The sequence below is a fragment of the Tenrec ecaudatus genome, chromosome 7, assembly GCF_050624435.1.
Source record: "Tenrec ecaudatus isolate mTenEca1 chromosome 7, mTenEca1.hap1, whole genome shotgun sequence".
Classification (NCBI taxonomy): Eukaryota; Metazoa; Chordata; class Mammalia; order Afrosoricida; family Tenrecidae; genus Tenrec; species Tenrec ecaudatus.
Window position 1 is genome coordinate 136,821,692 of NC_134536.1, and position 24,406 is coordinate 136,846,097.

At 41.2% G+C, this 24,406-nt stretch overlaps 1 protein-coding gene across 2 annotated transcripts in view; it reads left to right on the top strand.

The window, feature by feature from the left end:
- The window catches only part of LOC142453665 (large ribosomal subunit protein eL38-like), a 35,703-nt gene that overhangs the window by 3,142 nt on the left and 8,155 nt on the right, over positions 1-24,406 (top strand). The window contains exon 2 of one of the 2 annotated variants that reach the window (XR_012785399.1): positions 10,836-10,995. The exons of the other annotated variant lie outside the window; for it this stretch is intronic. The gene's annotated coding sequence lies outside the window, so the exon portion shown is untranslated. Of the gene's footprint in view, positions 1-10,835; positions 10,996-24,406 lie in introns of those variants that run through there. 2 annotated transcript variants of the gene reach the window in all.

The window sequence follows — 24,406 nt, forward strand, 5'->3', positions numbered from 1 at the left end:
GTGATCGAGTTCAACATACAGGAGCAGGAACCTGCTTTTAAAACTCCCTCTCCCTTAATAGAAGGCGACATATTTGGAGAATGCTCTACCATTTAGAGCCAAAACAAAAACAACTACAAAAACTCTCCCTCCCCCGACCTTTATATATTTTTGCTATCTCAGTATATCTTTCACAATATTTTATTGAAGGATTAACTTGCTCTTTAATAAAATGTATGTGATGTAGGGAAAATATGCCTTAACTAATTTATTAAATTATTTTTAATCATTTTATTAGGGGCTTATACAACTCTTATCACCATACATACATTAATTGTGTCAGGCACATTTGTACATTCATTTCCCTCATCCTCAAAGCATTTGCATTCCACCTAAGCCCCTGGCAGCTCCTCCTTTTTTACACCCCTCCCCGCTTCCCTTCCCTTATGAACCCTTGATAATTTATAATTATTATTATTTTGTCATATCTTGCACTGTCCGACGTCTTCCTTCACCCACTTTTCTGTTGTCCATCCCCCAGGGAGGAGGTTATATGTAGATCCTTGTCATCGGTTCCCCCTTTCTACCCCACCCTCCCGGTATCACCACTCACACCACTGGTCCTGAAGGGATCATCACCCTGGTTCCCTGTTTCCAATTCCTATCTGTAAGGTAGAATTGGGATTATGATAGTGGGGTGGGGAGGAAGCATTTAGGAACTAGAGGAAAGTTGTATGTTTCATCATTGCTACATCGCACGCTGACTGACTCATCTCCTCACCAAGACCCTTCTGTAAGGGGATGTCCATATTAAATTATTTTTAAAGAATACTCTATCCTTGGAATTCTGAAACCACAGTTTGAAGGAATGTTGGTGGTTGCAGTCAATCATGCAGTGTCTGTGTGCGTGTGCTGTGTAATGGGATGGGTTAGGCACATAAAATTTATTTAGGACAAGAAAAAAAAGGCTAATAGATCTTAACCCCCCCCCCCCTCTGAATTTCATTCCATTCCTGGATTCCTATGGTAGCTCTGGGGGATGTACCAGTTAAACACTCGGCCATTAAAGGGTTGGTGGTTCCAACTACCTGGATTCCCAAAACCAAACAGGGTAGGATCGTCCTGTGTGGGCTTCTGAGACTTGTAACTCTTCAGGAGTAGAAACCCTCGTCTTCCTCCCTAGTGGCAGCCTAGTGGGTTCAAACTGCTAACCTTGCAGTTAGCAGCCCAACCTGTGACTACGCCACCAGGATTCTCACAGCATAGATTGCAGCCTATGGGACAGTACTTTCCGGTCACCTGGGGCCGCTTTTGAGTCAGAATTGAGTAGATAACACCTAACAAATAGATGTCCAGCTTCTTTGGAAGATAATGACAAAATCTTGACTGAGAAAGGGCCTAGAGATCACATATAAAGATGGAATATATTTTTTCCTTGCTCTGAATTATTAGCAATAACTGGAAATCAGCAGAAGAAAGTAGATAAAGCAGCTAACAGCGTAGAGCTTGAAAGGTCTTCAAAGAAGACCTTGGAAGACAGGTGACTTGAGACCAGCTCCAAATAGTGACGGATATGAACTGGTGGGAAGAATATGGTCTGACTTTATCAAGTTGGTTACAGGAAAGCCCAGGCAAAGGGAAAATACCACAGATATGGGTAGTAAGAAGATTCTCATAGCTGGCATGTAATAGAAAATATTGAATTTGGTGTGAGGTATGGTTGGGGACAGGGATAATGAAAAATTAAAAAAACAAAACAATTCACTGTTCACGACCATTCTAACTCATAGCAACACTATTGGGCAGGGTAGCAGTGCCCTTGTGGGCTTCTGAGATGGTAACTCTTTATGGGAGTAGAAAGCCTCGCTTCTTCCCACAGAGAAGCTGGTGGTTTTGAACTACCGACTTTGAGGTTAGCAGCCTAACACGTAACCACTGTGCTTTTCATACTGTATCAGAAGTCTTTATTGAACATATCAGTGGGGAAAAACAAAAACTCGTTTAATACAAGAAACCCATTGTCTCATGCTATGTAAAGTAGTAGTAGTTGCTGTTCGGGGCCATGGAGTTGATTCCAACTGATGGCAACCCTAAGCACAACAAAAGGTAGCACCGCCCACGCCAGCACCGCCCTCACAGTTGTTCCTGTACGGCAGCCCCTTGATGCAGCCACTGGGTCAGTCCATCTCATGGAGGGCCTTTTGTTTGCTGCCCCTCCACTTTACCAAATGATGCCCTTCTCTAGGGACTGGTCTCTCCTGACAGCATGTCCGAAGTATGTAAGATGAAATTTTACTATCCTTGCCTCTAAGATAAAGGCACAGTGAAACGATGGCTCTGGACAACGCGGATAGACACAATTGCTCCAACAAAGAGCTCAAACAGCAGTTGTGAGGATGGCACAGGACTGGATGGTGTTTCATTCTGTTGTACACTGGGTCACACTGAATTGGAACCAACTCAACAACACCTAACAACAACAGCATTGTCTCTTAGGAAAGGAAGTCTAGGAGTGTACCAGACTTCAGACATGGCCTAGGAAAGGAATTCACTTTGGGACACTGTCTCTTGTAAGCTCTGCCATCATGAACCAATGGCTATAGCTGGAGAGAGATGCTGCCCTGGTGAATTCTGGTCATATGTCCGCTATTAGAGCCAGAGGTCATGGACAGGAAATGGTGAGTCCCTAAAAAGAGCACATGTACAAAATAGATCCGCTGTGCTTGCCATATCTCATTTATCAATCTACTCACACTATGAAATAAGCATCATTATTATCTGCATTCTGTACAAGATTGGGTCAGAAAGGATACCAAGAAACCAAGTAAGAACTTAATCAGATAATTAGGCATTATGAAAATGAAAAGGCATCAAGAGGAATGGGAAGAAGAGTTGGCAGAGAGGGGAGGGAAAGAACGAGCCAATCAGCAGTCAAGACACTTTAACAGTTTCACAGCTGATTAGGCATAAGAACGAAGAAGAGGGTCAAAGATGAATCTAATGTTCAGAGATGTGGTGGGTTTTTGTTATGCTGATACGATCACTACAACTGTGGATGCTGAAGAGTTGCTCAGGAGCTCCAGCTTTGAGGGCCTGAGGACTGAGAGGTCAGTTCAAGTTCTATGGAGTCTTTGTTGGTCACACTGAAATGCGTAGCCATTCTATCATTACATGTTCGATGCCAGTAAGGTTCTGTTTTATACCTGTGGAGATGACAAAAGTGAAAAGGTGTTTTCAGCCTTGAAGGCACTTGCTGAGGTTTTGTTAGAATCTTCCAACAGGAATAAAATAAGCATATCATTAACTGTAACAGAACAGAATATAAGCAACGCAAGAGCGATGTAAACAAAGTGGTATCAAGTTTAGAGAAGAGAGCTAGCTTCTCGGATTGGCGAAGAGGGGAGGCTCCATGGAGGAGACTCTGCTTGTGCTTCTTCGAGTTGAGCAAAGTAAGGTGTCAACGAGGAAGAATGGCAGAGGGAGTGTGTTCAAGACTGTGTCACCAGCATGAGCAAAGACCAGGGTGGAACTCCGTAAGCTTGATCATGGGAGAGATGAAGAAGGCTCAAACTCCGAACTCACTGCCATCAAGTCATTCCCAACTCGTAGCGACCCTGTAGGACGGTAAAAGTGACCCCATGGGTTTTTGAGACGGTGAATCTTTATGGGAATAGAAAGCCTCATCTTTCTCCCATGGAGCAGCGGGTGGTTTCAAACTGCTGACCTTGTGAGCAGCTCAGTGCATAAGTGCATAACCTACCTCACCCACCAGGGTTCCTGAGAGATGGCTAGAAAGGTAAAATAAAGTCAGAGCACAGCAGCTTTTGAGCAGGAAATGACATGATGATTTTTGGAACAGGAAAATACTAGGTCCAGGCTTTAAGAGACTCATGCAAGAGAGCGTGGTACCAAACACCAAACCTACTGCTGCCTGCTCAGTTCCAATTCAGAGACTCTAGAGCAGGCATCCTCAAACTACCACCCGCGGGCCACATACCCTCCACATGCCCTCCAGTGGTAAATCTCCCTGGGAGCAGACAGGCTTATCTTGTTCTCAAAGATCGGCTCGTGGGTTTGACCTGCCAACCTTGCAGTTAACAATCAGTACTTAGACAACAGTGCCAGCGCCACCAGGGCTCCTCAGTGCAGTAGCCATCAAACCAAACCCACTGCTATTGAGTCAGTTATGACTCATAGTGGCCCTACACTGGGTTTCCAAGGTTATGAATCTTTATGGGAGCAGAGAGCCTCAACTTCTCCTTCGGAGGACCTGGTAGTTTTGGACCACCAACCTTCCTGTAAAGAGTTATAGCCTCGGAAAGCACATGGGCAGTTCTCCCCTGTCCCATAGGGCCATAGGGGTCGGAATGGACTCATTAGCAACAAGTGAACCTTGTGGTTTGAAAGCGCCCCCAAGGCTCTTTCTAGTACCCAAACCAAACCAAACTCAGCTGCCATTGAATCGATGCGACCATATAGGACAGGGCAGAGCTGCCCCTGTGGGTTTCCAAGACAGTAACTTTTGATGGGAGTAGAAGTCTCATATTTCATCTGAGTTCTGTACAGTAAGGTAAATGGTCTCCCAATAGGGCATTTGTTACTATCTTTGGACTTGAATTCTAGCTATATCATTCACCATAGACCCCCTGGCATGCTGAACCACAAGCTTGAAGTGTGGTGTCAATTGTTCAACCAGACTTCTTGTTGTTAGGTGCCATTGAGTCGGTTCTGACCCATAACAACTCTATGCCCAACAGAAAGAAACACTGTGTGGTGCTTTGCCATCCTCACAATTGTTCCTATGCCTGAGCCCACTTCGCAGCCGCTGTGTCAGTCCACCTCCTGCAGGGCCTTCCTCTTTAACACTGCTTCTCCGTTTTACCAAGCACAGTGTCCTTAGCCAGGGACTGGTATCTCCGGACAATATGGCCACAGTAATAGAAGACAAATCTTACCATCTTTGCCTCTAAGGGGCACTCTGGCCTTCTTCAAATACAGATGTTTGTCCTGTTAGCAGTGTATAGTACTTTCAGTATTCTTCTCCAGCACTACAATTCAAATGCACAACCAGACTTAATGTCTTATCATTTCAACCATGAATTTGTATTTTCCTTGAATCCTAAACTCTTTTTTAAAATAAATCATTGTATTGGGGCTCATACAACTCTTATCACAATCCATACATACATCAGTTGAGTAAAGCACCCTTATACATTCGTTGCTCTCATCATTCGCCTTCCACTTGGGTTCCTGGAATCGGCTCATTTTCCTTTTTTTCCCTCCCCCACCCCCTCCCTCCCCACTCCCCCCAAAACCTAAACTCTTAACCATGAGTAAAGTCAGGACATCATAAAATATCAGTCATGTCTGTAGTCTAGCACAGGAACGGACCCTACAAACAGCTGTCTGCTTTGTCTTGCTCTACAGGCACCCATGAAATACCCCATCTCCCCTAAAATGCCTGTCCGTCTGCTCACTGGAACTGGGGAATAATTTCCTGGAACAAAAGGTCTGGTACAAAATCCACATTCTCCCAGGAGAGGGGATAGTGACAAGCTTGCTGATACTGGTGTTTGATAAGTGGGGAGGGATGATCCAGGGAAAGGGGAAGGGAGCACCGAGGGAGAAGATAGAATTAGAGAAAATAGTGAATGGAGAGGCAGTGTTGCCTACCAGAGCAATTCAGTCTGCTCTCTCCTGAAATACCCTCCCTCCTGGTTTGTGAGGGGAAAGGCCAAGGGTACCTTCTCATTTTCCTTTGCAATCTTTCCCCTTCCCAGGAGGCTTCTTTTTATACAGAAATTCTAAGTCTTAAACCTTCCTGGCTGAAGCCTCAATTAGGACAATTTAGCACTTCTCACTGCCTCAGTCCATTTGCATGATTTTCACTGATTGATTTGACATTGTTTATTAGTGCTGGCATGAAAAAGAGAGAAGTGTTTGGGGGAGGGGACATATATTATCTTCCAGGGCAGCAGTGTCTTCTCCTGTGACCCACCCTCTTACCATTTCCAGCCCTCTCCAAGCTTTCACACCACATTCCTTGATTGGAAACCAAACTCCTTCACATCCGTCTCTTTTATCTCCCCAAGCTCTCCTTCCAGGCCTTGTTTGTAAATCTGCAAACTCCTGACTCCCCCAGGTCATATTAGCTTGAGTAAAACAATCCCCACTTGTTTTTATTTTAATGAATCATTTTATTGGGGGCTCTTAAACCTCTTTTAATGAACAATCCATACATCAATTGGATCAAGTACATTTGAACATATGTTGCCATCATCATTTCCAAAACATTTTCATTCTATTCGAGCCCTTGGTATCAGCTCCCTTCCCTCCCCCACCCTCCCACCCTCAAGAACCCTTGATAATTTATAAATTATTTTCATGCTTTACACCATCGCTGTCTCACTTCACCCACGTTTCTGTTGTTCGTCCCCCAGGGGCATGGGGGGTGGGGGTGTTGTACGTCAATCATTGCAATTAGTTCCCCTTTCTCCCCCCATCTTTCCCCTACCCTCCTAGTATTGCTACTCTCATTATTGGTTTTGGGGGGTTTATCTGTTCTGGATTCTGTATATCGAGAGTTCTTATCTGTACCAACCACTGTACATGCTATAGTCTAGCCAGATTTGTAAGCTAGAACTGTGGCCATGATACTTGGGGGGAGGAAGCATTAAAAAACTAGAAAAATATGTGTTTCATCGGTGCTATACTGCACTCTGGCTGGTTTGTCCCTTCCTGGTGACCCTTCTGTGAGGGCTGTCCAATTGTCTACAGATGGGCTTTGGGTCTCCTCTCAACCCCTGTCTTTCTCCTAGAAATGGTTGAATCCCCACTCTTGTTAGAACCCTTAGATGTGATTACTATTGAGCTGCTAATTACAAGGTCAGCAGTTTGAAACCATCAGCAGCTCAGTGGAAAAAAGATGGGGCTTTCTACTCCTGTAAAGATTTAGTTTCAGAAACCTACAGGAGCCATTTTAGTCTTTTGGTTCACTGTAAGTCAGAGAAGACTCCATTCCAGTGAGTTTGAGTTTGAGCATCCGCCTAAGACACCATCTACCATCCTCATTATTATCCCGGTTCATTATTTTCTCTTTGTTTTGGTCTGGAATTTTTCTGTTTTGTTGGGGGTTTTTTTGTTTGGGTTTTTTTTTTTGAGTGTGTGTGTGTGTGTGTGTGTGTGTGTGTGTGTGTGTGTGTGTCTATGGATGCCTGATACTCCACCAACATTTATCGAATAACTACCTTTATGCTTTTGTCAAAAATCAATTAAATTCACCAGAGAGTATGTATATCGGCAACATGCAGATGAAAAAAATCATTAACCACTTTCCCCCAAATACAAAGCCACTGCCATTGAGTCAGTTTCAACTCACAGCAATCCTATATAGGCTCTTTGAGGCAGCAGATCTTGATAAGAGCATACTACCAACAATCCCAATCCTAGCTATACACTCAGAAGCAATGAAGGCAGGGGTGGTAGTTACATAATCTGGTGTCAACTTGAGACTATTAAGAGTGGAGGGGCGGGGTCGAGCCTATCAATCAGGTCACAGCTTGATGACCTCATTTGGAGATGCTCTAGGAGATAAATAGGTCACTGAAGACCAGACCCACACTCTGCTTCATCTTCCTGTTGACAAGACACATGTAGCTATGCTGATGAAACCAGAGCCCTGGAGCTGGAGGAACCACGTGGAGACCCATGCCAGTGCTGAGATGCTTCCACAGCCATTGGATCTACAAGACTTTCCACCCACTGGCCTGTGATCTTCCTGCATTCGGTGTTACTGCATGTGTTGTGTGAGTCTGAAGAGGAATTTATAGACTGGTATTGGACATATGAGCTAATGTAGGACTTACAGACTTGATCTGGACTGGGCTGGGACGTTTACTTAATATACAATTACCTGTTTCTATAAAGCTCTTTCTTAACATACATATGTGTGTCTATGAATTTGTTTCTCAAGTCAACACGGACTAATACAACAGGAATGCAAACAGATGTTCACGGCAGCACTTTTCACAGTAGCCAAAAGGTGGCTACCACTGAAATGTCTACCCACGGATGAACGGGTAAACAAAATGTTCACCCACACAATGGACTATCGTGCATCTGTAAAAACAACTGAAGGCCTGGCTGGCGCATGTCACAACATGAATGAACCTGGAAGATATTATACTGAGTTCTGAAAGATGTGAGTTGCTAAAGGACAAATACTGTGTAATCTCACTGTTCTAAAATAATCAACTATATGGACACCAGGGGTGGGAGGAATGGGGACAGGGGGAGTGGGAAATGTAATCAATAGCATTAGATGTAAATGGGAAGCTGTTTCCGTGTGTAGGTTTTCACAGCAACAACCAAAAACTCCGCTGGGCATTTTTGTTCCTGTGGGTCTATTTTAGAGCTCGCGATTCCGTTCCGCTAACCCACAGGGCTAACCCTCTGCCAATATCTGAGTCTTGATTAATGCTGCTGTATAAAGTCCTTGGAATCAGAGGCTGATCCCCTTTCTTTATTCCTCTTTCTCAAAGTTATTGTAGCTCTTCTGGCTCCTTTGTCTTTCTAGCTAATTTTTAGAATAATCTTGTATATAACTGAAAAAACTTTCTAGGATTTTGACAGGAATTGTTTTATTCCTGTATAACAATTTGGAGAGGATAGAAATCTTTCTAAGTATATATTTTTAAACTGTCTGAATATAGACAGTGTTTTATTTATTAACTCCTAAATCATGCCATTGTAATCAGAGAATGTGATCAATCTTTTAGCAGTTCCTTGAAATTTTTGGTACTTGCTTAATGGACTCATAGATTTATTTATTTTTTTTACAAATGTTGTTTATATATCTGTAAAGAATTAATATCCAATTTCTTGGTGCTAAGTTCTATTGAGTCTAACAATTAGTGAAGTTTTTAAAAAATCTTTTGTGTTTTTTGCCATTTTTTTCTTTTGCATTATTAATCTACTAGCAATTGAGAGAGTTGCATTGAAATCACCATGATGATGAATAGATGAAGGTCTCCACCTATTCCATTGCTATCTCAATTTTTGTTTTACTTATTTTGAAGCTGTTTACTTGGTGCATCAACTGTTAGAATTTTTATAAGCCTCCATGCCTTTGACTCTTTTTAAAAATACATGACAATCTTTCTAATAAGGTTTTTTGTCTTAAAATCCATATTCTCTAATGCTATTATCTATTATTAGTAATTATCTGAGCTAACTTTTTTGTCCTTTTACTTTCCACTTCTCTGTGGCATTATGTCTTCAGTATGTCTATTATAAATAGTATATTACTGGCTTTTGTTTTTTTATTTTAAATTCAACTAAGTATTTCCGTCCTTAATGGTTCTTTTGAGCCATTTAGTTTCTTGTGATTATTGAGACACTTGACCTCCTTTCTATCATCTTGCTCTATGTTTCCTATTTGCCACTTTTCCCTATTCCTGTAGTGGTTACAAGTTGGGCTGCTAACCAAGAGGTCAGGAGTTAGAAACCACCTGTAAAGAGTTACAGTCTTAGAAACCCACCGGGGCAGTTCTGCCCTGTGCTTTTGGGTCACTAGGAGTCTAAGTGGACTCAATATCAGTGAATTTGGTTTTGGTTTTTATCCTACCTAACACACACACACACACACACACACACACACACACACAATTTCTTGTAAGTTTTTACCTTTGGAATTTTACCATACCTACAATTCTCAGGTTCATCAATACCTTAAATCATCTCCTGAACAATGCAAGGAACTTTTGAACACTTTCATGCCAATTACCAATTACATATTATAATTTTCCAACTTTTAATACCTGTTCTTAACTGAATTTGTTTTAAAAAAATGAAATCAGAGCTTCAGGTTCAAAAGGTGGAAATATGAAATGGTCTACAGTAAAACATTAAGAAAGAATTAGCCATCTACCTCCAGAAAATTATTTACTGAAGCCCTAGGGGGCACCGTTGGTTCCACCCTGGCACACATGGGTTTCTATGAGTCAGATTCAGATAGAATTCTGATGAGTCAATAGCACCTCAAAACTGGAATACAGCTCAAAGTCTCCATCCAATATTTGTCCCCCATCTTCTTAGGTCTCTATCATGAGCAACCATTGTTCTTAGTTTATTGCATATCCTTCCAGAAATCTGTGTACACGAAAATGTATATATGATGGGCTATCCCCAAAAACCTGGAATTTCGCTGGGCGAAGTGGAGCTTTCTTAGTACGCATTTTTCTCCCTAGGAGAGCATCAAGCAATTCTGAGTTAGTGTACCTAGAGTCGTTGCCTGGGAAGGTTCTCTCTGGTCACAGTAAAATTTTTAAATAAAATCAGTTTCGCTCAAAGCTTGTTTTTTGTGATGGCTGATTTAAGAGAACAGCATGCAGCTGTGAAATTGTGTTTCTTGCTCAGGAAAAATGCTGCAGAAACTATTGTGATGTGAACACATCTTACAAAGACAATGTTATAGGAAAAATTCAAGTGTATGAGTGGTTTTCTCATTTCAAAAAAGGTGAAATGTCAATTGATGACAAACCTTGTTCTAGACATCTGTCAACTTTGCAAATGGACAAAAATGTCTACTCAGTGCATTTGGAGTTCGTTCCACCAGGTCAGAATGTTAATCAAGTTTTCTATTTAGAGGTTCTGAAAATATTGCTGAACAGTGTGAGACAAAAAAGGCCTGATTCGTGGCAGACGGGGTACTGGTTTTGCCACCACAGCAACGTACCTGCTCACACAGCTTCTCGGTGCATCAGTTTTTGGCAAAAAGCAGCATGCCTTTCTTGCCCAACACACCATAGTCACCTGACCTTGCTCCATGCGACTTCTTTTCGTTTTCTTGAATGCAGAGGCACATGAAAAGACAGCGATTTGAAGATGTAGAAGAGGTAAAGAAAAAAAAGGAGGGAGGTGCTGTCAGCCATCCAAACAGACAAGTCTGAAAAATGTTTTCAAGAATGGAATCGCAGATTTGACAAATGTATTAAACGTAATGGAGAGTGCTTTGAAGGTGAGAAGGTTGTTTTGTAAAAAAAATTAAACACATAGCTTTGAAAAAAACTTCTGGGTTTTTTTTGGGGTATCCCCTCATATATTACTACTCTAGTCCCCTTTAAATAACAAAGTGCATTGCATAAGTTGCTCTACACTTCGCTTTTTTTCACTTGCTTTGTTCTAAAGATCATTCCTTTAATGGAGAACATTCTCATTATTTTCAAAATAACTGCTTATAGTTCATTATATGAATCACCATAATTTATTTACCAGAATAATGTTTGTTTGTTTGTTTTTTACTAGAATAATTTTGAAATTTTGGTTACTTCCATATTTATTTTACGTTTCTTACCTTTTTTAGCCAATTAGACCAGCTCCAAGGGGTAAGGAATCTGGATTTTTTTTTTTAAAAGATCATTTTGTTGGGGGCTCATACAGCTCTTATCACTATCCATACATACATTCATCGTGTTAAGCACATTTGTACATAGGTTGCCATTATCATTTTCAAAACATTTTCTTTCTACTTGAGCCCTTGGTATCAGTTCATTTCTTCCACCCTTCTCTACCCTCCCTCATAAAGCTCAATAATTTATAAATTGTTATTTTTGTCATGCCTTACATTGACCACTGTCTCCCTTCATCAATTTTTTTGTTCTTTGTCCCCCTGGGAAGGTGTTACATGTAGATCATTGTGATCGGTTCCCTCTTTCTCCCCCCACCTTACCTTACCCTCCTGGTATTGCTACACTCATTATTGGCTTGAGAGGTTTATCTGTCCTGGAAAACACTCATAAGGGTCAACAAACAGAACTGGAACTATTTCTAGGTTTTTATTTCTTTGTCTTTGGTTTTTTCTTGGTTGTTATAGTTTTGTTTTGTTTTTTTTTTTCTTTTTTTACATTTTATTAGGGACTCATACAACTCTTATCACCATCCATACATATACATACATCAATTGTATAAAGCACATCCATACATTCCCTGCCCCAATCATTCTCAAGGCATTTGCTCTCCACTTAAGCCCCTTGCATCAGGTCCTCTTTTTTTTTTCCCCTCCCTCCCCTTTCCCCCCTCCCTCATGTGCCCTTGGTAATTTATACATCGTTATTTTGTCATATCTTGCCCTATCCGGAGTCTCTCTTCCCCCCTTCTCTGCTGTCCCTCTCCCAGGGAAGAGGTCACATGTGGATCCTTGTAATCAGTTCCCCCTTTCCAACCCACTCACCCTCCACTCTCCCAGCATCGTCCCTCACACCCTTGGTCCTGAAGGTATCATCCACCCTGGATTCCCTGTACCTCCAGCCCTCATATGTACCAGTGTACAACCTCTGTCCTATCCAGCCCTGCAAGGTAGAATTCGGATCATGGTAGTTGGGGGGAGGAAGCATCCAGGATCTGGGGGAAAGCTGTGTTCTTCATCGGTACTACCTCACACCCTAATTAACCCATCTCCTCTCCTAAACCCCTCTATGAGGGGATCTCCATTGGCCGACACTTGGGCCTTGGGTCTCCACTCTGCACTTCCCCCTTCATTTAATATGATATATATATACATATATATATATATATATATACACATACATACACATATCTTTTTTTTTTTTTTGCATGATGCCTTATACCTGGTCCCTTGGCACCTCGTGATCGCACTGGCCGGTGTGCTTCTTCCATGTGGGCTTTTTTGCTTCTGAGCTAGATGGCCGCTTGTTCACCTTCAAGCCTTTAAGACCCCGACACTATCTCTTTTGATAGCCGGGCACCATCAGCTTTCTTCACCACATTTGCTTATGCACCCATTTGTCTTCAGCGATCCTATCATGGAGGTGTGCAGTCAATGATATGATTTTTTGTTCTTTGATGCCTGGTAACTGATCCCTTTGGGACCACTCGATCACACAGGCTGGTGTGTTCTTCCATGTGGACTTTGTGCTTGTTATTGTTTTTGCATGTCTATCTAGATAACATAGGTAGCATAAACAATCCAAAGGAGGAAACAATGGGACCGATGTTTCTGAGGGGAGGGCGTTATCCATGGGAGAGGGGGAGGCAGGGGAAAGGAAGGGGAGGTGTCAACAAACCCAGGGACAAGGGAACAACAAGTGATCTAAAATCAGTGATGAGGAGGGTGAAAGGTGGCGTTTGACCAAGTGCAATGTAACCGAGATGAATTACTGAAAGCCAAATGAAGGCTGAACATGATAATGGGACAAGAGGAAAGTAAAAGGAAATAGAGAAAAGAACTAGGAGGGAAAGGGTATTTCTAGAGGTCTAAATATAGGCATGTACATATATAAATATATTTATATAATGATAGGGAAATAGACCTCTGTACATACATTTATATGTTAAGTATTAAGGTAGCAGAAGGACATTGGGCCTCTAACTCAGGTACACCCTCAACACAAGAGCACTTTGTTATTATAACCTGGCATTCTGTGATGCTCACCTTCCCAACACAATTGCTGAAGACAAAATGGGTGCATAAGCAAAGGTGGTGCAGAAAGGTGATGGTGCCTGGCTATCAAAAGATATAGCATCTGGGGTTTTAAAGGCTTGAAGTTAACAAGCAGCCATCTAGCTGAGAAGCAACAAAATCTACATGGAAGAAGCCCATCAGCCTGTGTGATCATGAAGTGTCTATGGGATTAAGTATCAGGCATCAAAGACCCAGAACAAAAAAATCATATCCATGTGAATGTGAGAGTGGGGTATGAAGACCCAAAGCCCATCTGTAGACAATTGAACATCTCCTTACAGAAAAGGCGAGCCAGTCAGGGCGCAGTATAGCACCGATGAAACAAAACTTTCCTTTAGTTCTTTAATGCTTCCGCCCCCACCCCACCCCCAGACTATCATGACCCCAATTCTATCTTATAAATCTGGCTAGACGAGAACATGTATGCTGTTTTTTTTGTTTTATTTTTTGTGGTTTTTTTAAAGATCATTTTATTGGGGGCTCTTACAGCTCTTACAGAATTTCATATATCAATTGTATCCAGCATATTTGTGCATATGTTTCCATCATTTTCTAAACATTTACTTTCTATTTGAGCCCTTGGTATCAGCTCCTTTTTTTCCCTCCTCTTCACCCTCCAATCCTCATAAACTCTTAATAAATTACAAATTATTATTACTTTCATATCTTACAAGACTGCTGTCTCCCTTTACCCATATTTCTGTTGTTCATTCCCCTGGAAGGAGGGGTAATGTGTCAATTATTGTGACTGGTTCCCCTTCTTTCCCTTCTTCCCCACTTTCACCTTCCACTCCTGGTATCACTACTCCCATTTCTGTTCCTGAGGGGCTTATCTGACCTGGATTCCCTGTGCCAGATCACAGGTAGGTCTGGAGTCATGATCATGGGGAGTGAGAAAGCCTCAAAGAACCGGAGGAATATTGTGTGTTTCATCGGTGCTCTATTGTACCCTATTGATTCCTTCCTTCCTTGTGACCCTTCTGTGAGAGGATGTCCTATTGGCTACACATGGTTTGGGGGCCTCTGCTTCCCCCCCCCCCCCACTCATTCTCAACAATATGTTTGTTTTTTTAAATTTTGGGTCTTTTAAAAAAAAAAATTTTTTTTTGGGTCTTCTGATGCCTCTTATCTGATCCTGATGACACATCATGATCACTTAGGCTGGTGTGCTTCTTCCATGTGGACTTGTTGCTTTTTTGCTAGATGGACGCTTGTTTAAACTTCAAGTGTTTAAGACCCCAGACTCTATAGCTTTTGATAGCCGGGCACTATTTGGTTTCTTCACCACATTTGCTTATGCACCCGTTTTGTCTTCAACGATTGTGTCGGGAGGATGAACATCACAGAATGTCAGGTTGTTAGAACAAAGTGTTCTTGCATTGGGGGCGGGAGGAGCTTGAGCAGAGGCTCAAAGTCCATCCATTTCCTGTATTGTCATATAAATATATGTGCATAGGCTAATACTTCTTTTTTTATGAATTAATATATTTACATATATACAGACCTTTATACCTCTATCCATAGCGTTGCTTCCTAGAGCTTTCCTCTGTTTCCTTTTACCTTCTTCCTGCTCCACCATCACACTTGACCATCTTCTGCCTCTTAGTAATTCATCTCAGCTAGATTGCTATTGCTCCAACACCCCCAGGATCTCTACGTCCTCCTCATTGTTGTTTTTAATTTCCTAGTTGTTCCCCTGTCTATGGTGTGGTTTGCTCACTGTCCCCTTCCCCTGCCTCCTCCTCCCACCAAGTCTCTCGAACCATCGGTCCGTTGCTTTCTCCTAGGGCTTGCTTCCCATGCCTATCTTAAATAGGTAGGAAAAACAATAACTGAAACAAAATAAAAGATCAAAGAAAAAGAGAAAGCAAAAATTCAAGAAAACACAGAAGAAGCATACATAATTCCAGGTCTGTCCTTTCAACTTTATGACTATCTTCCCACTGGTCCTCAGGGGTTCCTGGAACTGCCCTCGTAGCCTCTATTTTTGGGGCTCCTCAGGGGCTTTTGGGCTTTGCTTTGCTCCTGTTGCTGACCTATTATGTTCCTTTCTTGGTTTGACTCATGGAGGAGAGGTCAGACCAGACTCACTCCCCACCAGGTATCCTCAGTATTGTCCTCTGTTGAGGTTTGCTCTAGTGAGGGGACAGCATGTCTTGAGCTGTTGTTGGCCCTACAGTCCTCTCTGTGCCTTAACAGGTGTGCCAGTATGAGGTCCAGTCCCTCTCTCTCTTTTTCCTTCTTGGTTTGCTTCTGTGTGGTCACAGCAGGCCAGCCCCTCTCACTAACCTTTAGGTTTAGTGTTGTCCTCTGTAGCACATACTACTAAGGAGGGGGTCAGTTTGGCTCTGGTTGGAGCTGGCCCTCTAGACCTCTCTGTTCATGAGTTGATCCATGTGGTTACATTGTCCTCAAGGTTTGGCATGCCGCCGTGGCGGGGTCTGCATTCACACTCCCATTTCCATGGAGACATAAACAATATCCTCCCCCTAGGTGTATTAGTGCCCTGATTCCCCCAAGCCATCTTCTCCCTCTTTTTTTCCCTTCTGTTTCCCCCACCCCCTTCCCCTTCTTTGTGTTGAGATGGCATGTACATCCTTTGGATTTGGTCTGCCCCCTGCCTGATTGCCTGTATCTCAACCTGTATAGTGTGAAATAAGTGGCTTTTTTTCTCTACTATTGTGCTGATTATACTTATCTCAGTGGACTTGTCCTTTTGGGATTGGCTAACCTTGCTTAGCATAATTTCCTCCAACTCTTTCTATGAGACAATGTGCTTCATACAATCATCAGTGCTCTTTAGGGGTGTGTAGTACTCCATTGTGTGTATATGTCAGAGACTTCTTATCTACTCCTCTATTGATGGATATTTACCATACATACTTGTGTATAAGCCGAGTTTTTCAGCACAAAAAATGTGCTGGAAAACTGGTGTTCGGCTTATACACAGGTCAGTGGTACCCCAGCGAGGTGTAACATCTCACTGCCCCTCCCCCCCAAGGTAATGGGACAAGTGCCCGTTATCTCGCAGGTAATTGCCGTTTCTCCACTGTTCATTCAAAGCCCCGCTGACACTGCAGGGCTTGACACTGCAGGGCTTTGAATGTTTGTTTACTCACATCTAACCAATCAGAGCCGTCCTATGATGTGTATCTTTGAATAAGCCTTTTAAAGACCGTGTGTGAAGGATGTGGCATGAATGGATGTCATCTGGTCAAGCTCGACTAACAAAAGGAGGAAATCTCATGAAGCCTGACATAGAGTTAATAGGAAAGTGGGTTCAAGATGCATAGAAAGACATTCCAGAAGACATGGTGCCACGTGCCTTCCAGAAACGTAGTATTAGTAATGCTATGGATGGCAGTGAAGACTGCGCTTTGTGTGAAAATGACAGCAGTGATGGTGATGACGGCGATCTCAGTGAGGACAGCGTCTATGATGACCTCACACCAGCTGAAGCTCTGCATTGGGATACGGATGATGATGAGGAATTCAGTTTTGAAGGATTTTAACTCTTTACATTTTAGGTTGGTTGCTTATTGAGCTCAGGGAATAGTTCTCTTAAGGTATCATTGTTGATACCTTATTGCTTTTGTTGAACCTATTTTCCACTTACTGTACTGGTTTACTAATGTTAAATGACTTGTCCTTTTATTTAAAATAAATATTTGAATACATTACTCCACTGCTGTTTCAATTTTTAGTAATTTTATTTTCATTTGTTTTGATTATTGAAACTCACCAATAGCTTCTGCATTTTCCACCCTTGGCTTATACTCGAGTCAATCAGTTTTTTTGGTTTCCCAGATAATAATTAGGTACCTCGGCTTATACTCGGGTCAGCTTATATTCAAGTATATACGGTAAGCTGTTTCTAATTCTTTGTGATTGTGAATTACACTGCATTAAAAATTGAAGTGCAGAAAACTGGTTGTAGTCTATATCTTACATCTGGGTATATACCCAGTAGAGGGATTGCTGGGTCATAAGGTAACTCAATTTCCAGTTGCTTTATATATCACCAGATGGCTTTCCACAGTGGCTGTACATATGTAGATGACCACCAGAATAGGGGGGAGTTCCTATCTTGCCACATTCCATCCAACATTTGTTGCTCTCTGATTTTCTGATTTGGGCTATCTCAAGGGTGTTAGGTGGTATCTCATAGTTGTTTTAATTTGCATTTCTCTGATGGCTCATGATAGGGAGCATTTTCTCATATGTTTATTGGCCATTTGGGTCTCCTCCCTAGTGAAAGTTCTGTTCAGGAGTTTTGCCCATTTCCACAGGAGGTTAACTGTGTTCTTCTTTTTGCAGGCTAGGAGGGTATGGTAGATTTTAGTAATAAGCCCTTTGTTGTGTCATTGCTAAAAATTCTCTCCCACTCTATGGGTTCTCTTACTCTCTTGATGAAGTCTTTGGAAGCACACACGTATTTTAGCCTTAGTATTACCCACTTGTCGATTTTAGCTTCATCTGTGTGCGTATCCTTCCCTATTGCAAATAGCCTATGTATATTCCCTGTGTCAAAGTTCTTAGGTTTGCCCCAGTTTCCTTCATTGATAGTCCTGATAGTTTGGGGTTTTACTTCTAGGTCTGTGATCCACCTTGAGTTTGTTCTTGTGCATGGAGTGAGATAAGGTCTTGCTTCATTTTTCTACAGGTGGATATTCTTTGTTTTCAGCACCACTTGTTAAAGAGGGCATCCACCTCCCACTTGATGCTTTTTTGGGCCCTTGTCAAAGATCAGTTGTCCATACACTGATGGTTTTATTTCTGGGTTTTCTGTTCCTTTCCATTAATCTGTGTATCTGTCCTTATTCCAGTACCGTGCTGTTTTGACCACTGTGGCTGTGTAGTAGGTGTTAAAATCAGGTAAAGCAGTCTTCTGACTTTGTCCTTCTTCTTGAGTTCTCTGCTAATTCTGGGCTTCTTCCTTCTCCATATGAAATTGGTGGTCAGTTTTTCCAGTTCTTTGAAGAAGGTGTTATGTCTTTGTTTTTTGAAGAAGCATATTCCATATAGTTACACAGTTCATCTCAACAAATGAAATCAGTAATATATCCTATTAACCCTTATAAATGTAGTTTTTTCTTTTTCCCCTGTCATCCTTGCTCTCTGCCTCTATAATTTCCTATCCCTTCCTTCTCTATGTTCTTATTTCCCGTCCCTGGCATCCTCATAGTCTTCAAAGTCTTTTTATATACAAACCATATTTATTTTTCTTTGTTTTTCCTTATATTAATGTGTTATGAAATATTTATAAGATTGACCAAGTTGGCTAAGCATAATCTTCTCTAATTTTGTCCATGCCTTGCAGGGTTTAAGAAAGTTGTACTTGATTTTTATTGATGCATAATATTCCATTATATGAATGTACCAGAGTTTGTTTCTCCATTCCTCTATAGTCAAGAGTTTTGGGTTGTTTTCAGATTTTTGCTATTATGGAAATTTCTGCAATAAATATAGGTGTGTATTTGTATTCTTTTTCTTTCTTTAGTGTATATACCCAGTAAAGAGATTGCTGGATCATAAGGTACTTGTATTTGAAATTGTTTAAGGAAGTGCCATACTGATTTCCATAGTCATACAATTCTACAGTCCCACCGGCAATGCTAGGGCATTCCAATCTCTCTGCATCCGCTCCAGCAATTACTGTTTTCTGTTTTATTGCATTGTGATGAAAGTGTCTGTGTGAGGTGGTTTGTCAGTCTGGGTATACTAGAAAAACAAACATCCCAGCCCAGTCCAGATCAAGTACATAAGTCCGATATTAGCCCATATTTCTGATACCAAGCAATAAAGTCCTCTTCATACTCACGAAACACATGCAATGATGCTAAATGCAAGAAGATCACAGACCAGTGGGTGGGAAGTATTGTGACTCCAGTGGTGTTGTAAGCATCGCAGCACTGATGTAGTCGTCCAGCTCCAGGGAACTCGCATAGTGCCATGTGTCTTGTCAGATGCATTGTCTCCAAGGGAGTAAGTAAGCCTTGTCAGAGAGTCTCCAAGGGAGTGAGGGAGTGTCTTGCTTTCAGTGAGCTATTTATCTCCTTAGTGCCTCCAAATGAGGTCATCAAGCTGAGACCTAATTGACAGGTAAACTCCACCCCTTCACTTGTAAATCTCAAATTGGCAACTATCACAGGTGGTATCTCATTTTATTTTATGTTTCTCATTGCTAATGAACAAGAACATTTCTTCATATGGTTATTAACTCCCTAAATGTCGTCTTTGGGACTGATCAATTAAATTTTTTTCAGAAATGAACTGAATTGCTTTCATTTTTATAGCAGGAGGACAAAAATATCATAAAATATACCAAACAAACCTCTGTACCATTCCAGTGACTTGTTGAGTCACATTCTTGTGAAGTCACATGTGAAGAATGCATCTCTGAAGGCGAGAATACAAATTTGGGGGAAACTTGTTCTACACAGCACCAAGGCCCATCTGCTGAAGATAGAGATGTTGTAGCCACCAGCCGTTAGTTACTAAGGAACAAGTTCCAACCTCTCTTCATGTTCAGTCTGAACTAAGCAATCTGTAAATGTTAATCTTTTTGTTGTTGTTCTTAAGTCCATAAAGCTTTGGAAGGAAAAACAATAAATTACTATTTTCAAATGAAAAAAAGAGGACACATGGAGATTGATCTTGAAATACAATACTGTCTATAATAGGAAGTCCAAATCAATACAACTATTATTCAAGTTTTTTCCCCAACCACTAAAGCTTGTGATGAAGAAATTGAAGAATTCTACCAACATTTTCAGTCTGAGATTGACCAAACATGTGACCCAAATGCATTGATAATTATTGGCATTTACAATGTAATAGTTGGAAATAAAAAGGAAGGAATTGTGGTTAGAAAATAGATCTTGTTGATAGAAATGAAGCTGGAAATTACATGATAGAATTTTTCAAGATTTTTTCATAGCAAATACTTTTTTTCAACAACAAAACCGCAATACACATGGACTTCTCCAAATAGAAAACACAGACGTTACATTGATTACATCTGTTGAGAGATATGATAGAGAGATGGATATTAGCAGCTAAAACCAGGCCAGGGGCTTACTGTGGAACAGACCATCAATTGCCCATATGTAAGTTCAGGTTGATGCTGAAGAAAATTAAATCAAGTTCATGAGAGCCCAAGTGGTGCTTTGAGTCTATCTCACCTGAATTTGCAGAACATCCCAAAAATAGATTTGTACATTGAACATTAATGACAGAAAACCTGGAGAGCTGTGTGCTTATATCAAGAACATCATACATGAAGAATGCACAAGCTCATTAACAAGACAGGAAAGAAAGAAAAGATCAGTGTGAATTTCAGAAGAGACTCAAATTTGTTCTTAATTGTAGAGTAGTTAAAGCAAATGGAAGAAATGATGAAATCAGAGAGCTGAACAGAAAATTTCAAAAGGCAGTTCATAAAGATAAAATAAAATATTATAAAGAAATGTGCAAAGACCTGGATTTAGAAAAACAAAACAGAAGAGCAAACTCAGCATATGTTAAACTAAAAGAACTGAAGAAAAAATTCAAACCTCAAGCAGCAATGTTGAAAGATTCTATGGGGAAAATAGTGAATGACGCAAAAGCATCAAAAGGAGATGGATAGACTACACAGAGTCACTGTGCCAACAATAACTAGTCAACATTCAGCCATTTCAGGAGGTAGCACATGATCAATAACCAATAGTACTGAAGAAAGTTCAAGTTGCACTGAAAGTATTAGCCAAAAACAAGTTTCCAGGAATTGATGGGATACTAATTGAAATATTTCAATAAGCTAATGAAGTACCAGAAGCCCTCATTCAGATATGTCAGGAAATTGGGAAGACAGCGACCTGGCCAACTGACTAGAAGAGATCCATATTTGTACCCATTCCAAAGAAAGATGACCCAACAGAATGCTCACATTATAGAACAATACCATTACTATCACACTCAAGTAGAAGTTTGCTGAAGATCATCTAACAATGGTTGCAGCAGGAAGTCGACAGGGGGCTGCCAGAGGTTCAGTCCAGATTCAGAAGAGGATGTGGCACCAAGGGTATCATTACTGATCTGCGATGGAGCTTGGCTTAAAGCAGAAAATACCAGAAAGATGTTTACTTGTCGACTTAGCTAAGGCATATCAATAAAAAACTATGGATAGCCTTGAGAAGAATGGGAATCCCAAAACACTACATTGTGCTCATGTGGAACTTATACATGGATGAAGAGACAATTGCGAACAGAATAAGTGAATACTGTATGATTTTAAATCAGGAAAGGTGTGGATCAGGGTTGTAATCTTTCACCGTACTTACACAATCTGTATGCTGAGCAAACAATGAGAGAAGCTAGATCATATGAAGAAGAATGGGTCATTAGGAGTGTAGGAAGACTTATGAATAGCCTAAGATGGCATAAAAAAAATCAACCTAAGATGGCAGATAACACTACCTTGCTGAACGTGAGGAAGACTTGAAGCACTTGCCGATAAAAGTCAAAGATTGGGGGGGGGGGGCAAAGAGGACCTGATGCAAAGGGCTTAAGTGGAGAGCAAATGCTTTGAAAATGATTAGGGCAAAGAATGTACGGATGTGCTTTATACATACAACTGATGTATTTATATGTATGGATTGTGATAAGAGTTGTATGAGCCCCTAATAAAATGTAAAGAAAATAAAATGATTAGGGCAAAGAATGTACAGATGTGCTTTATACAATTGATGTATGTATATGAATGGATTGTGATAAGAGTTGTATGAGCCCCTAATAAAGTGTTTTAAAAAAAGAATAAAAGTAGCAAAGAAAAAAAGAAAGAAGTTTATATACAAGAACAATTGAACATTGAGTAAACGTCCAGATCAAGTCCATAAATCCGATACCCATCTATGAAGTCCTCTTCAGACTCACGAAGCACATGCAGTGATGCCGAATGTAGAAAATCACAGGCCAGTGGGTAGAAACATCTTTGGATCCAGTGTCATTGGAAACATCTCAGCGCTGGTAGGGGTCTCTGCATCAGGGTGGGTCTATGTGTCTTGTCAGCTGCTATGTCTCTCAGGGAGTGTCAGAGAAGTGTCTCCCACCTCCAAGGAGGAAGTACCAGATTTCCCAGAATTCTCAGGAGAAGGCCATACCCCCACAGAGGTCTCATTGGCTATCTCCAGATCGACAGGCTAGACTCCACCCCTACACTCTTAATCCTCAAATTGACACCAGATTAGGTGACTACCACAAAGAGGAAGGCTCTCACCAAGATAGCTCGACACCGTGGCTGCAGCCATGGGCTCAAACAGAAGGACAGTTTGAGCAGAGTGCAGGATCGGGCAGTGTTTTCTTCTGTTGTAGGAGTTGGAACTGACTCAGCAACGCTCCTAACCACAGCAGCAACAACAATAATTTGCTTAGAAGGATTAATACCAGACTAGTCCTAAGAAGTTGGAGATTAAAACTATTATAAATGTCCAACTTTTCCAACGTGTTATACAGCTTCATCCAACCTCACACCCACTCCACCTTAGGATATTCCCTCCTGTCCCAGGGATCTGTGCTTCACTGCAGTCTCATAGAAACTCATGAAACTTTAAGGAACTGTCTCATATGGCTGTGGGTGCCATTAAACCCCAAATCTAAAGGTCAGGCAGAGGAAAGTCAAAGGCAGGGTCCAGAGCCAACAGCCAAATACGGCTGAAAGTTAAAGCTGGTCTTCCTGCTTCTACAAGGCTCAAGCAGGATGTAGAGGTCACAAAAGGGAAGGCTTGGATGGAGGTGTGATATTGGTCTTTCAACAGACCATACCCAAAGGAAAACCTAAGTCACACCTAGCAGGGTAGAGACTAAGAATACATCCCACTTTAATCCTTTGGGAAGTACTGGTGGCATAGTGGTTATGAGTTGGGCTGTGATCCCCAAAGTCAGCAGTTTGAAACCACCAGCTCTGCAGGACAAAGATGGGGCTTTTTATTCCTGTAAATAGTTCCAGTGTTGGAAGCTCACAGGGACAGTTCTACCCTGTCCTATAGGGTTTCTGTGAGTCAGCATCCACTTGATGGCTATGAGAGGGAGCTTAATCCTTTAACAGAGAATTTCCTTCAAAATGGGACTATAGGTATAAGGGCTAGAATTTACAGTATATTACGATCAGGATTATGTCCAATAAATCGTTGAGAGCAAATGCTTTGAAAATGATGAGGGCAAAGAATGTACAGATGTGCTTTACACAATTGATGTATGTATGGATTGTGATAAGAGTTGTATGAGCCCCTAACAAAATGTTTTTTAAAAAAAACAATAAATCATTGAACTTACACAAAAACCCCATGTAATTTCAATAATCAAGATTGTATTTTCCAACTACCAATTCTTCAAATTCCTCATTCCAATTACCAGTAATTATCAATGCATCTAGGCTGCAAGTTTAATCAATTTGAGATGGCAGAGACTGGTAAAAATCTTCAATTTCTTCATTTTGGGCCTCAGCAATTACCACATAAATTTGAATAATAGTCACATTAACTGGTCTTCCTAAAAGGCATACAGATAGATCCCATCACTGACAGTGCTGTACTTCAGAAAAGAGCTTAAAATGTTCCTTTGATGATAAATATGACATCATTCCTCCACAAGTTGATATTCCCAGTGTAGTAAAACATATGATTGTCTGATTCAAAATGGCTACTACCAGTCCCATTTCAGCTCACCGATGCCTAGGATATATCAATTTTTATGGGTCCATTGCATTTTGACAGCCTCCAATCTTCCTAGATTCATACTTCGTACGTTCCACATTCTGATTGTTAATGGAGGTTTGCAGCTGCTGCTTTTCATTGTGATTGTGCCACCTCAGCAAATGAAGGTCCTGGAAGAAGATTTATTAGCATATTAACATGATAAACAGTTAACACACTCTTGCTTGCAGCAAGCCAAGAGAACTTGAAGCAC